Source organism: Sminthopsis crassicaudata, chromosome 1 (genome assembly GCF_048593235.1).
Source record: "Sminthopsis crassicaudata isolate SCR6 chromosome 1, ASM4859323v1, whole genome shotgun sequence".
Classification (NCBI taxonomy): domain Eukaryota; kingdom Metazoa; phylum Chordata; class Mammalia; order Dasyuromorphia; family Dasyuridae; genus Sminthopsis; species Sminthopsis crassicaudata.
Genome location: NC_133617.1, coordinates 302,255,922 through 302,270,544, shown reverse-complemented (window position 1 = coordinate 302,270,544; position 14,623 = coordinate 302,255,922).

Here is a 14,623-nt window from a genome sequence, read left to right as displayed (position 1 = left end):
GTCAAAAATAAATAACTTTTTTAAAAAAGACATGGATCAATTTGCATGAACTGACACTGAGTGAAGTAAACAAAACTAACCAGAATAATAATTTATACCATAATATCGATATATATATATATATCAAGATGAATAATTTTGAGCATTTTTATTAAATGTTGAATAAAACAAGCAGAACCAAGAAGCCAAAACCTCTGGACCAACCTTGTTATGTCATACCTACTTGCCCTTGGCATTATCTGATTTAACAGCTGAAGCTGAACATTTCCTTCCCTTCCTTTCTCTCTCAGGTCAATGCCCTATTCTTTAGATCAGAACTTTCAGAATGACACTTGCTCTAGTGGGAATTCATAAATGTATTGTAAGCCTCCTGCAAGCAAATCTATAACAAGTTACCTTCCCAAGAGGTAAATTTGACTCTTTAACTCTGCTAATTAGCTTTGAAGCACAATGGCAGCTTGAGGGGGTTTTCCTGCTCTACTTATGAAGGAAACAATCTTTCTCCTCATGATTAAAACTACCACCAGAAAGAGAGAAAAAAGCTTTATCCGGATGATTGCCTAATAATAGTTTTCCAAAAATCAGAAAAATGTTACCTCCAGCAATGTTTCTATGACATCCTAAAACCTGTTCTTTATTAATGCTTTATAACCACTGAACAGTTTCTTATTAAGTGCTATGGCTTAATTCAGGGACTATTTTTTTTTCTTAAAAGAATCAGTTTTTCCCCTTTGATCATTTCCATTTGAACATAATAAGCGGCATTTTTTTTCTTGTACTTATATTTTATTTTTTTCAATTAACAAGTTTATCTTATCTTTCCCTCTCAATTTCCCTCCATACATGCAAATTAGGAAAACATTTATATTTCTGTGTACATATAAAGAGACAGAGATAGAGATGATTAAGCTAACCAAATTCCCACTCTGGCCATGTCCAAAAATGTTTATCTCATTTGGCACCTTGAGTCCACCCTCTCTCCATCACAAGATCATTGACCTGCTTCATGCATTATCCGTTCTCCAGAAAAGATCAATACAAATGGTCAGTTCATTGCTCAGAGTTCCTAAGTCATGCTGTACAAGAAAGTTCAGATCAAAAAGGGAAAAAATGAGAAAGAAAAAAAAGCAAGCAAACAACAATAAAAAGGCAAAAATACTATGTCGTGATCCACATTCAGTCCCCACCGTCCTCTTTTTGGATGCAGATGGCCTTTTCAATCACAATTCCTAAGTCTTTCAAAGATGTTTCTCTTTATGTTGTTGTCATTGATAAATATTTCAATTTATTTCCCTAATATATATATATATATATACATATATATAACCAATTTTAACATTAGTTTTTTTTTTAATTAAGTTTCAAATTCTCTTTTCCTCCTTTTTTCCCTTCTTTTCCCTTTTCATTAAGAAGGAAAGGAATATGACATAGGTTCTATATGTGCAGTAATGCAAAATGTATTTCCATATAAATCATGTGGTAAAATTAAGTTTTAAAAAATACATTCTTTTCATTTGCGTTCAACTCTATCAGTTCTTTCACTAGAGGAAAATGGCATTTTTCATCCTAGTTCTGTTCTCTTGGTTCACTCTGCATCAGTTAATATAAGTCTTCTTTAGTTTCTCTGAAGTTGTATTTTTCATCATTATTTATAATGCAATAATAGTACATTATATTCATATGCCATAATATATATGTAATGTACATAATATATATATATATATAATATTTTGTATATACATACATACATACATATATATAGTATGGGTACCTTTTGCTTTCTTGTGATCTCTCTCTGAGGTCACAATAAATTTTAAACAAGTTGCATATGTACTTCAAATCCACTTAGACTTATAATGTTAGAGACCCTCCAAAGAGCTTTTGTTTATGTGGGCCATCTCTATTAACATTTATCTTATTAGACATATAACACCTTGTTGCCCAATCAGATCAAGTCCAAATTCAAAAGTCAATACATTGTAGTGGAAAGAGGATCAGGACTGGAATTAGTGAAGACTGGGAGTCAAATCCTACCACTGCTTCTTACCACTTGTGTTACCACTTAACTCACTCTGAGTCTCAATTTTCTTATTTGTGAAATGAAGACAGTCATACCAATAGTGAGTGCATCATTCACAAGTTTGAAGAGAAATTAAATATGTGGGATGTTTTTCAAACTCAAAATCTTATGTGTATATCAAATATTACTATTAGGTATTCAAATCACAGTCCTTGGCAATAAATATTTATTAAGAATCTACCAAATGATACTAGTGACTTCTAGGGGTGGAGCGAAGATAGCAGAGAAACAAGTAACTTAACTGACTTCCTGATGTCTGAAGAGTAGCCAAGATTGTATACATGTCTATTTTTGTATCATTATGTAATCTTAGACAAGTCACTCTGAGACTCACTATATTCACCCATACAACTGAGAAAGCTTTCTTTCAAATGAGCACATAGTCATGAATTTAGAGCTAGGAGGTCACTTGATCAATAAACATTTACAAAGCAGCAGGAACTATGCTAAGTGCTGGGATTACAAATATGAAAAAGAAAAATGGTTCCTGCCCTCAAGGAGTTTACAATCTAATGGGAAGAGGTGATAGTATCATAAAGGAAGCCAAGAAGTTTAAGGAGGAGAACCCAGGCACAAAGGCATGATGAAGTCCAGTCTTGTTCAAAATACAGACCAGGGGGAAATGAAAAGGTGTCTGGTCTGGAAGTCCTTCTTATAAATAGAAGCTTGTAGGAAGCTTTTTTGCCTCACCTGACAGCCCTCCAATCATAGGGACAGAATGTGTGACTAAAAGCTGATATGACCTTGTAGGATGATGAGTTTCTTTATGATGAGGTTTCCTATTGGGAATCCAGTCCAAGTAGTTCAAGGAGGAAATGAGTGATTGAAGGAGTGAATTTAGAGATTACTTAGTACAACGTCATATAGGTAGTCAGCGGCCAAATTGAGATTTGAACTCAGATCTTCTGAGATCACATCCAACAATCCTTCAACTGAACCATGTTCTCCTTTTATGCTTATATGATGACTTCATAAAACTTTGCTTAAAACATAGTAGTTGCAAGATGAAGAGAATATCAAGCAAGAGGTAGCTTTGGACTCAGGTAAGAGTTCCACAAGGAATGGGCATAAGAAGTGGATTACTTATCTTCTACTTGTCCCTTACTTGTCCGAAACTGCACTTCTCCTTTTGACTTTGCTATTGCTTTTTATAGCTAAATGGGTAGCCTAGGTGGAACAGTGGATAGAATGCTGACCCTGAATTGAGGAAGATTTATTCTCATAAGTTTAAATTTGACCTCAAACACATTGCATCTCTGGGCAAGTCACTGAACTTTGTTTGCCTCATCTCCTTATCTGTAAAATGTTTGTAAAATTTGTTTAGAGAAAGAAACAAAAACCACTCCAATATCTTTACTAAGAAAGCCTCAAATGGGGTCATGAAGAGTAGGAAACAACAATAAAATTGCTTTTTATAGAACCAATACTTGTCCAGTCTTACATGACTGATACCTTTGATTTTCCCTTTTTCCTCACTTCTCCCATTCAGTTGCCAAGCACATAGTTCACATCCACCCCTCTCCTGCATCTCACTGACACCTCCAATGTACAAGCCTTTATTATTACCTACCTGGAAAATTTCAAAAGCTAACAGGTTTTTCCACCTTCATCTTCTCACTGTAATCTATCTTTTACCCAGCATCTGGACTAATCATTCTGTGATCTAAGCACACTATTGCTAATGCTCTGTTGTTCCTTATTGCTATGGGTATAAAGTTAAATTTGTCTGTCATTCAAGGTCCCCTAAAGTTCATCATCACTTTACCTTTCCTTCTTTAATTTATATTACTATTTTTCTAAACACTAAGCTGCAACTGAATTCATGTATTCTAGGTCCTCCTGCTTCTATACCTAGACCCAAAAGGCTCTCCCTCCCTATCTTCATCTGCAGAATTTCTAGCTATCCTTTAAAGTTCAATTCAGATAGGACTTCTCTAAAAAGTTTTATACAATCCCTAGGCAGCTAAATGGCACAATATTTAGAGCTTTGGGCCTGGAATCAAGAAGACCTAGCCTCAAATCGAGACTTAAACACTTACTAGCTATGTGATCCTGACCAAGTAACTTAACTACTGTTTGCCTCAGATTACTCAACTATAAAACTAAGATAACAAAAGCACCTACCTCACAAATAAAAATTTAATTTCTCTCTCTCTCTCTCTCTCTCTCTCTCTCTCTCTCTCTCTCTCTCTCTCTCTCTCTCTCTCTCTCTCTCTCTCTCTCTCTCTCTCTCTCTCTCTCTCTCTCTCTCTCTCTCTCTCTCTCTCTCTCTCTCTCTCTCTCTCTCTCTCTCTCTCTCTCTCTCTCTCTCTCTCTCTCTCTCTCTCTCTCTGTCTCTCTTCCTCTCTCCCTTTTCCCTACGTCTCCTCCCTCCTTCCTCCTTTTTCTTCCTTTCTCTCTTCCCCTTTCCTTCTCACCCTCCTTTCTCTTTTACTATCTTTCTTATTCTTTTCCTCTCTTCTCTTCCTTTTCCAGTCTTTCTCCCTTTCTTTTCTGTCTCTCCCCCTCTGCCTCGCTTTTCTACATAAGACACTCTGAATCTTTGATTCCAACTAGATTTAGGATATTTATACAAGTCTCATAGACCTTTCATTGCCAATTCCTTCATTCAGTCCAAGCATACTATCAATATCACCCTCTAATTCATCCCATGGATATCCAGGACTTAGTCTAAGATTTATTAATGAATGATTGAGTCTTGTTCTCCTTTAAGTTATAAGGGCATAGCATCATATGTATTACTTATTTTAATTGAAGTGGTGTAGTTGTCTAGGTTGACACATCATATACCCTTACACATCGATCATTATTTACCATAGTTCAGGTGTAAAAGAAAGATCCCAATTAAAGTCATCTCAATCCATTCCTGTAACAGCAGATGATTTCATTCCTGAATGGAACTCAGTCCTATTCTATTTAATTCTTTCAAGATAACAAAGAGTCCCCTTCTTAAAAATTCTTTTCATCCTCTTTATAAAATAAAGGTCATAATAGTTTTACAGGAAACCAATATCTAACCATTATCTTTTTTCTCTCTCTTTCTCACTAAAGATTTGACAGCAAACTCGATCTTCAATTTCTTTCAAAGTAGTTTTCTATCCAAACTGATTCCTCAAAAATTCTCTTCATAATCTTTATTACAACCTACTAGTTATAGCCAGAAAAGAATTGTTTTTTACATCTTCTTTTCTGATACTTTTTTAGAACACAGATCAAAGAAAAACTTCCTTGCTCTCCTTGACTCCATAGAAAGAAACTTTATAGTGGACAGTTACAGCTGTTAACTTTAAGCATCCTGCTTTTAAAGAGAAACAATTTTTACAAAAGAAGCTTTTGAAACAGAGATTACATTGATAAACAAGGTAAAAACCTATAGGGAGAAAATATATAGGGAAAATAATTCCATTTACTCTTTAAATTTAGAGCTAGACAAAGAATTGATTCAAATCTATAAAAACAGGAGCTATTTCCCAATATTTAAATGCTCAAAGCATATGAACAGGATTTTTTAAAAATTATGAGCAAGGAATATAAATTATAAATAATTAGCAAACATTTACTGAGTGCCTGATAATGTGCCATCCATTGTGCTAAATTCTAAAGATACAAAAACTAAGATAGCATAAACTTCTCCCTCAAGGACTTTACATTCTATTGGGTTAGATCAAAGCTTCTTAATCTGTGGGTCTCAAAATGGAGTTAAAAAACTGAATGTAGGGATTCAGGGAATTATGATTTATTATCAGTTAATGTTTCATTTGTATATCTATTTTATATACTTATAAACTCAGGGTCATATAAAAATTTCTCAGGCAAAAAGAGTTGCCAAATAGAAAAATTTAAAGAAGCCCTGGAGGTTAGATAACTTTCAGACATCATTGTATTAATGAGGAATTCCACCTCTACCCTCAATCAATATAATTACAAGGTGTTGAGAGGATGAGTGATCACTTTCTTTCAAATGTATGAAACTATGTTTTATGCTTAGCTCTCTTTTTAATTGTATCAAAAAAGGAATGATTTGAATGTCTGACGAAAAAAGTTAACATAATACTCCTTGGGAGTTTCAAAAAACAATAGAATTTTAGCATTAGATTTATTTTGGCAGCAAAAAAAAGTTAAATTTCAAGAACTCAAAATAGGAGTTCATTTAGGTGGCAGACTCTCAGCTCTGTACTTAAGAGTAACAAGGAGTGGGAGAGAGGACTCAAAAGGAGTATTACTCCATCCCCTTAAGACAAATGAAAAGTGTGAGAGACAGAGTTTCTCTGTGTCTCACATAGTCAATTTATTAATTAGACTAGCAGATAATCAACAAATTGAGATCAGTGGTTTTATTAGAAATTAAATAGCACTCACTGAAGCCATGATTGTTTAACTTTAGAAAAGGGAGAGTCAGGAGCTACTTTGCTCAACTTTATGCCAATAAATTCGATAACTTAAATGAAATGGAAGAATACCTTTAAAAATATAGCTTGCCCAGATTAACAGAGGAAGAAGTAAGTAGTCTAAATAGTCCCATTTCAGAAAAAGAAATAGAACAAGCTATTAACCAACTCCCTAAGAAAAAATCCCCAGGACCAGATGGATTTACATGTGAATTCTACCAAACATTCAAAGAACAACTAACTCCATGCTATATAAACTATTTGAAAAAATAGGGATTGAAGGAATCCTACCAAATTCCTTTTATGACACGGACAGGGTACTGATACCTAAACCAGGTAGATCAAAAACTGAGAAAGAAAACTATAGACCAATTTCCTTAATGAATATTGATGCTAAAATCTTAAATAAAATATTAGCAAAAAAGACTTCAGAAAATCATCCCCAGGATAATACACTATGACCAAGTGGGATTTATACCAGGAATGCAGGGCTGGTTTAATATTAGGAAAACTATTAGTATAATTGACCATATTAATAATCAAATTAATAAAAACCATATGATCATCTCAATAGATGCAGAAAAAGCATTTGACAAAATCCAACATCCATTACTACTAAAAATGCTTGAGAGTATAGGAATAAATGGACTATTCCTTAAAATATTAAGGAGCATATATTTAAAACCTTCAGTAAACATCATATGTAATGGTGATAAACTAGAACCTTTCCCTGTAAGATCAGGAGTGAAACAAGGTTGCCCACTATCACCATTACTATTCAATATAGTATTAGAAATGCTAGCCTCGGCAATAAGAGCCGAGAAAGAGATTCAAGGAATTAGAGTAGGAAATGAGGAAATCAAACTATCACTCTTTGCAGATGACATGATGGTATACTTAGAGAACCCCAAAGACTCTGCTAAAAAGCTATTAGAAATAATTCAGAATTTTAGCAAAGTTGCAGGATACAAAATAAATCCACATAAATCCTCAGCATTTTTATACATTACCAACACAATCCAACACCAAGAGATACAAAGAGAAATTCCATTCAAAATAACAGTTGATAGTATAAAATATTTGGGAATATATCTACCAAAGGAAAGTCAGAAATTATATGAGCAAAATTAGGAAACACTTGCCACAAAAATAAAGTCAGATTTAAATAATTGGAAAGACATTCAGTGCTCTTGGATAGGCCGAGCGAATATAATAAAGATGACAATACTCCCCAAACTAATCTATTTATTTAGTGCTATACCAATCAGACTCGCAAGAAACTATTTTAATGACCTAAAAAAAATAATAACAGAATTCATATGGAACAACAAAAGGTCGAGAATTTCAAGGGAAGTAATAAAAAAAAATTAAATGAAGGTGGTCTAGCTATACCTGATCTAGAACTGTATTATAAAGCAACAGTCACCAAAACCATTTGGTATTGGCTAAGAAATAGACTAGTTGATCAGTGGCATAGGTTAGGTTCACAGGGCAAGATAGTGAATAAAAATAGCAATCTAGTGTTTGACAAACCCAAAGATTCCAGCTTTTGGGATAAGAATTCATTATTTGACAAAAACTGCTGGGAAAACTGGAAATTAGTATGGCAGAAACTAGGCATGGAGCCACATTTAACACCACATACTAAGATAAGATCAAAATGGGTCCAAGATTTAGGCATAAAGAACGAAATCATAAATAAATTGGGGGAACATAGGATGGTTTACCTCTCAGACTTGTGGAGGAGGAAGGAATTTGTGTCCAAAGGAGAACTAGAGACCATTATTGATCCCAAAATAGAACATTTTGATTACACCAAATTAAAAAGTTTCTGCACAAACAAAACTAATGCAAACAAGATTAGAAGGGAAGTAACAAATTGGGAAAACATTTTTACAGTTAAAGGTTCTGATAAAAGCCTCATCTCCAAAATATACAGAGAATTGACTTTAATTTATAAGAAATCAAGCCATTCTCTAATTGATAAATGGTCAAAGGATATGAACAGACAATTTTCAGATGATGAAACTATTTCCACTCATATGAAAGAGTGTTCCAAATCACTATTGATCAGAGAAATGCAAATTAAGACAACTCTGAGATATCATTACACACCTGTCAGATTGGCTAAGATGACAGGAATAAATAACGATGAATGTTGGAGGGGCTGTGGGAAAACTGGGACACTGGTGCATTGTTGGTGGAGTTGTGAAAGAATCCAACCATTCTAGAGAGCAATCTGGAATTATGCCCAAAAAGTTATCAAAATGTGCATACCCTTTGACCCAGCCATACTACTACTGGGCTTATATCCCAGTATTCCCTAAAGAAGGGAAAGGGACCTGTATGTGCCAAAATGTTTGTGGAAGGGCTAGAAGCTGGAAGATGAATGGATGTCCATCAATTGGAGAATGGTTGGGTAAATTATGGTATATGAATGTTATGGAATATTATTGTTCTGTAAGAAAAGACCAACAGGAGGAATACAGAGAGGCTTGGAGAGACTTACATCAAGTGATGCTGAGTGAAACGAGCAGAACTAGGAGATCATTATACACTTCAACAATGATACTATATGAGGATGTATTCTGATGGAAGTGGATATCTTCAACATAGAGAAGAGCTAATCCAATTCCAATTGATCAATGATGGACAGAAATAGCTACATCCAGAAAAGGAACACTGGGAAATGAGTGTAAACTGTGAGCATTATTGTTTTTTGTTTGTTTGTTTGTTTTTGTTGTTGTTGTTGCTGTTGTTGTTGTTGTTGTTGTTTTGTTTTGTTTTGTTTCTCTTCCCAGATTATTTTTACCTTCCAAATACAATCCTTCCTTTGCAACAGCAACAACAACAAAATTCGGTTCTGCATATATATATATATATTGTACCTAGGATATACTATAAGATATTTAATATGTAGGGGAATGCCTGCCATCTAGGGGAGGGGGTGGAGAGAAGGAGTGGAAAAATTCGGAACAGAAAGGAGTACAAGGGATAATGTAAAAAAAAATTTACCTTTGCATATGTACTGTCAAAGAAAATGTTATAGTTATAAAAATTAATAAAAAAGAAAAAAAAAAGAAAAGGGGGATTCCACAGGGGTTAAAATAAACTCTGGTTGGTTAACAATCAATGAGAGAATGATTATTACAATGAGAGGTGAGCTTCTTCTAATGAGGGCTGGATTCTAACATTAATCATGTCAGTACTTTACCAGATCATTATGCCTCCAGCAATCTATATAAAAGAATCTATTCTCTACCCATTCCTATCCAATAGAATAATGGTGGGATTCCATAAAAATTCTATCTAGATAAGATGGTCTGGATAGGGTGAATTTTTGGGCAAGGTCACAAATGTCTTTTAGATGTTAGGCGTTGAATAACCAAACAAAAATAGAGAATCTTTAGGTTCCTTGTAGAAAATTGGCTATTAATATAATTACAAAAAAAATAATCATTTTTTTCATCCTCCCACAACTAACCACATTATTGGGAAGACTAATTATTAAATAATACACCCTTCTGGGAATAGTAAAAGACATAACTAGAACAAATATAGATACATTTATATATTGAAAGATAGCCCTTCAAGGGAGAAAGCAGCTTCAAGGAATATGACTTCTTATATAAAGAAAATACTAGTTATGGACTCTAGAAAGGTATTTATCCTTGGATTCCAGAAGCAATCAGACCTAATGGGAACTATACAAAGGGAAAAAAGTATCTTTCACATAAGGAGCTGTGAGTTTTACCTTTGCTACCATATTTGTCTCACTAACATTATACTCTAAATTTGAGCCTATTCTGTTTGCAAAAACAAAGTAACCTCATTTAGGGGAAATATTTTATAACTATTGGTCTGACCTTCTCAGTAAATACCTTTTCTAAAAATTAATATATCTCAACTATTTGATTAATAATGGAAAGAATACCAATATGAGTTTACAAGCAACATTACTGGAAAGTCCATCAATTCTCCACATTACCTCTAAAACCCTGAGAGAAGTGGTAATTTTCTGAGGACCAAATTTGCTAGTTCAAGTGACCCCAGAGTAAGTATTACTATATAAACATACATATTATATGTATTATATATATTATATAAATTCATGAATACATATGTGTTGTATATATTATATCTCTGCACATGTATGGATATACAAAGACATGTGTGTATGTATATATGGAGATGGATTCGATATTTGATCTATACTTCAAAGGAGATTAGGGATTTCAAGAGAATCTATCTAGGCATCAGCATGAGACAGGAAAAGGAATATTGAATATGAGAAACAGTTAAGAAATATAGTGAGTGTATGGAATATTTAAATGGAAGTAATGTGAAATAAGCCTGTAAAGGGAGATTGAAACCAGATTGTAATGTCTATATATGCAAGAGAAATTTATTCAATCCAAGAGATTACAGGGAGACATTGAAGTTTATTGAGCAGGCTAGTAAACTGGTAAGACCTCTACTTTAGGAAAATCCTTTCAACAGATGCTTGGAGGATGACCTTAGACAAAGAGGCCAATTAGAAGACTGGTATAATTATTACCAGATAAGACAGGTGAGATTTAGGAAAAGAGATATACTAATAAATGCAGTATTCCTTCAGTGTCTCTTTCATCACTCCTTTCTCAAGGGTAGCTATTTGTTAACCCAGGAGTGAAAGCCTACAACATGAGCATCAGAGCAGAAGTGCCTCAAGCTGAGTTACCTAAGCAGGTCACTTTCACCCCTGAAGGAGACTTCTCTGACAACTTCAGAAGCCAGAGCAGTTCCAATTCAGGAAGGAGCATTGCCATATTGGGAGCTTCCAACCAAGGCCAGTTTAGAATAAAATTCTTCCTCCTGCAAATCTCAGATCTCATCAGTAGCCCAGGCTATTACACAGCCAGGTATTTTTTAGCTCTCTTAGGACTATAAGAAAAGGACTTTATAAGCCATAAAGTGCTATATGAATATAAATTATTACTATAGTTATTGCAGGTGTAAATATAGGGTATTTTCAAATGCCCTCGGAATAGAGAGGTCACCAGATATGAATGGAAGTAATTAATTTAGCAGGGTACCTGGCTAGTTGTATAATTTATCCTAGATGTCAGGAAGAAAATGATGATATATTAAGAGCAGTGGGCTTTCCAAAGGACATGTACATTGCATTATTTGGGGGAATACAAATGGAGTGAATGTGAAAGTGACCTTGGGTCCCATGGTTCAAACTAGTTCTGTGCTAGCTAACAACCAGGCTGATTGAGAACATTAGGCAAGGAGGTTACAGATGTCCTGTTTATTAGACAGAAAACATTAACATCTTGGTTGTACATTGAAACACAGTAAGACATGAAAATAAACAGGGCAAAGGGGAGAAGTTCACTGTATTTCCACCAAGCTGAATGAAAAAAAAATATCTATCTTGATGCTGGTGTTTGCTCAGATATGTCTGAGAAGCAATACAGAGAAAGCTTTTTCTTTTTTTAATGGAGCTATTTTCACCTCTGCAAGGTTAGCAAGGCTAATGAAATTCACTCAAGAAACTGCTTAGTGAAAAAGCAAAGAATTCTGGGTCTGATTTCAGAGTGGAGGATGGAAACACATAGCCTCCTTAGGGAACAAGAAAGAATTATGAAATTTTAGAGCTGGAAAGGCCTTCAGAGGTCCTCTGATTCAATCCCCTTATCCTATAGATGAAAAAATAGAAGCCCAGAGAAACTACATAGCCAATGACAGAACCAGGTCTGGAACCTGGATTTACTGAAACAGACCAGCACTGGGTTTTTCATGCCTAAAAGTAGTTGATGAGTCTTTGCTTGACATCAAGATTCCTTTTAGTGCTCATGTGTTATATAATAATAATAAATTACATTTAAGTAGAAGTTTATGGTTAGAAATATAGACTTCATATTTGTTTGACTTCTTCTCTATCTCTTCACTATGGAGGATTAGGTTCTAGTACTCTTCTCTTCTCTCCCTAGATACAATCTAAGGGTTTTTAACCTGATGTCCGAGTGCTTTTTAAAAATTATAAACTTATCAATATAATTGGCTTTGAATTCTATATATTTTTATTTTATGCATTTAAAAACATTCTGAGAAAGTGTTCATAAGTTCCTCCTTGATTATCAAAAAGGTCTTATGACACATAAAAATTAAGAATTCAGCCTGCTCTATATGTAATTGTGTGCTTCTCTCTCTCTTTCCTGGCCTATGGCTTTAACTATTATCTTTATCTATCTATCCATATGTATGTGTATGTGTATATATGTATATATAATTTATATATGTATATATATATATTTATGTGTGTATAAAAATATATGTGGAGGGGCACCACACATAAAACATAAACATAATCTCAGTCTTAAGTCTCTCTTTTGAATATAGTAATCTCATCTCAGCAATTGCGTGCTCAAAATTTCAAACTGGATATTTAAAAACATTTCAAACTCTACACATCCATATTTTCCTTTGGCATTTTAATATATCTTATTTTCCCAATTACATGTGATGACAATTTTTAACATTGATTTTTTTTTTAATTTCGAAGTCCAAAGTTTCATATTTCCTTTCTCTCTTCTCCCTTCCTAAGAAGGTAAGAAATTTGAGATATGTGAAATCATCAACGTTCATACTGACAAAGCAAAACTCATCCCTTCTATCAAATTTCTCTATTTCTGTCATTTATATATACTGTGTAAATATGTGTGTAAACTCCTTGAGAGCAGTAACTGTTTTACTCTTTGTTTTTACCCCCAGGACTTAGAACAGTATTTGAAATATAGTAGTTAATTTTTTAAAAATTTATTTATGTACTCATCCTAAAGTCTCAAAAGAATTGTAGGATATAATGGGCCACAATTAGTGATCCTCAAATGAAGAATTACAGCATTAAATGAAGAAGGGCAAAAATTGTCTCAATTTTCAAAAAATAGTCTGAAAATTATAGAATAGTGAACTTGACTTCCAATTCATGTGTGCATACACATATGTATTATATACATATATGTTTAGATAATTAGATAGATCCATATATATGGGATAATTGGGGAATATCTAAGGAAAAAAGTAATGATCACAAAAAAGTCAACATTGCTCATCAAGATGCATCATATCATCTAATCATCTCTCTCTCTCTCTTTTTCCATCTCTTTCTCTCTCTCTCTCTCTCTTTCTCTCTCTCTCTCTCTCTCTCTCTCTCTCTCTCTCTCTCTCTCTCTCTCTTTCTCTTTATAGTTATTGAAATGGAAAATCTAAAAATTGCTAGAGATGAAGTCTACTGAAATTTCAGCAAATAACTTGACAAAATCTCTGATGCTATCTTTGGGGAAAGGATGGAAAGGGATGAGAGCAAGACGATCAGGTCATTTCATGTAAATTAAACAACTCTGAGGTACTACTTCACATTTTTCAGATTGGTTAAGATGACAGAAAAAGATAATGATAAATGTTAAAAGGGATGAAAATTGGGACACTAATACATTGTTAGGGAATTTGTAAACTGATCCAATCATTCTGCAGAGTAATTTAAAACTATGCCCAAAGGGCTATCAGACTGTGCATACCCTTTGATCCAGCAGTCTCTACTGGGTCTGTATCCCAAAGAGATCTTTAAAAAAGGAGAAAAGAACCCATATGTGCAAAAATGTTTGTAAGTAGCCCTTTTTGAAGTATCATAAAACTGGAAACTGAGTGGATGCCCAACATTGGGGAATGGCTGAATAAGTTATGATATTTGAATGTAATGGAATATTATTGAAACGATCAACAGGATGATTTCAGAAAGGCCTGGAGAGACTTATATGAACTGATGCTAAGTGAAGTGAGTAGAGGCAAGAGAACATTGTATATAGTAATAACAAAATTATGTGATGATCAGCTGTGATGGACATGACTTTTTTCAACAATGAGATGATTTCAATAGACTTGTGATAGAGACAGCCATCTGCAACCAGGGCAAGGACTATGAAGACTGAATAGAGACCTTTCCAGTTGTTGTTTGCTTGCTTGTTTTTTTTTTTCTCATTTTCCCCTTCTGATCTGATTTTTCTAGTTGTAGCATAATAAATGTGGAAATACGTTTAGAAAAAATACACATATTTAACCTGTATTGAATTACTTTCCATATAGGGAAGGGGAGAGGGAAAGAGGGAGG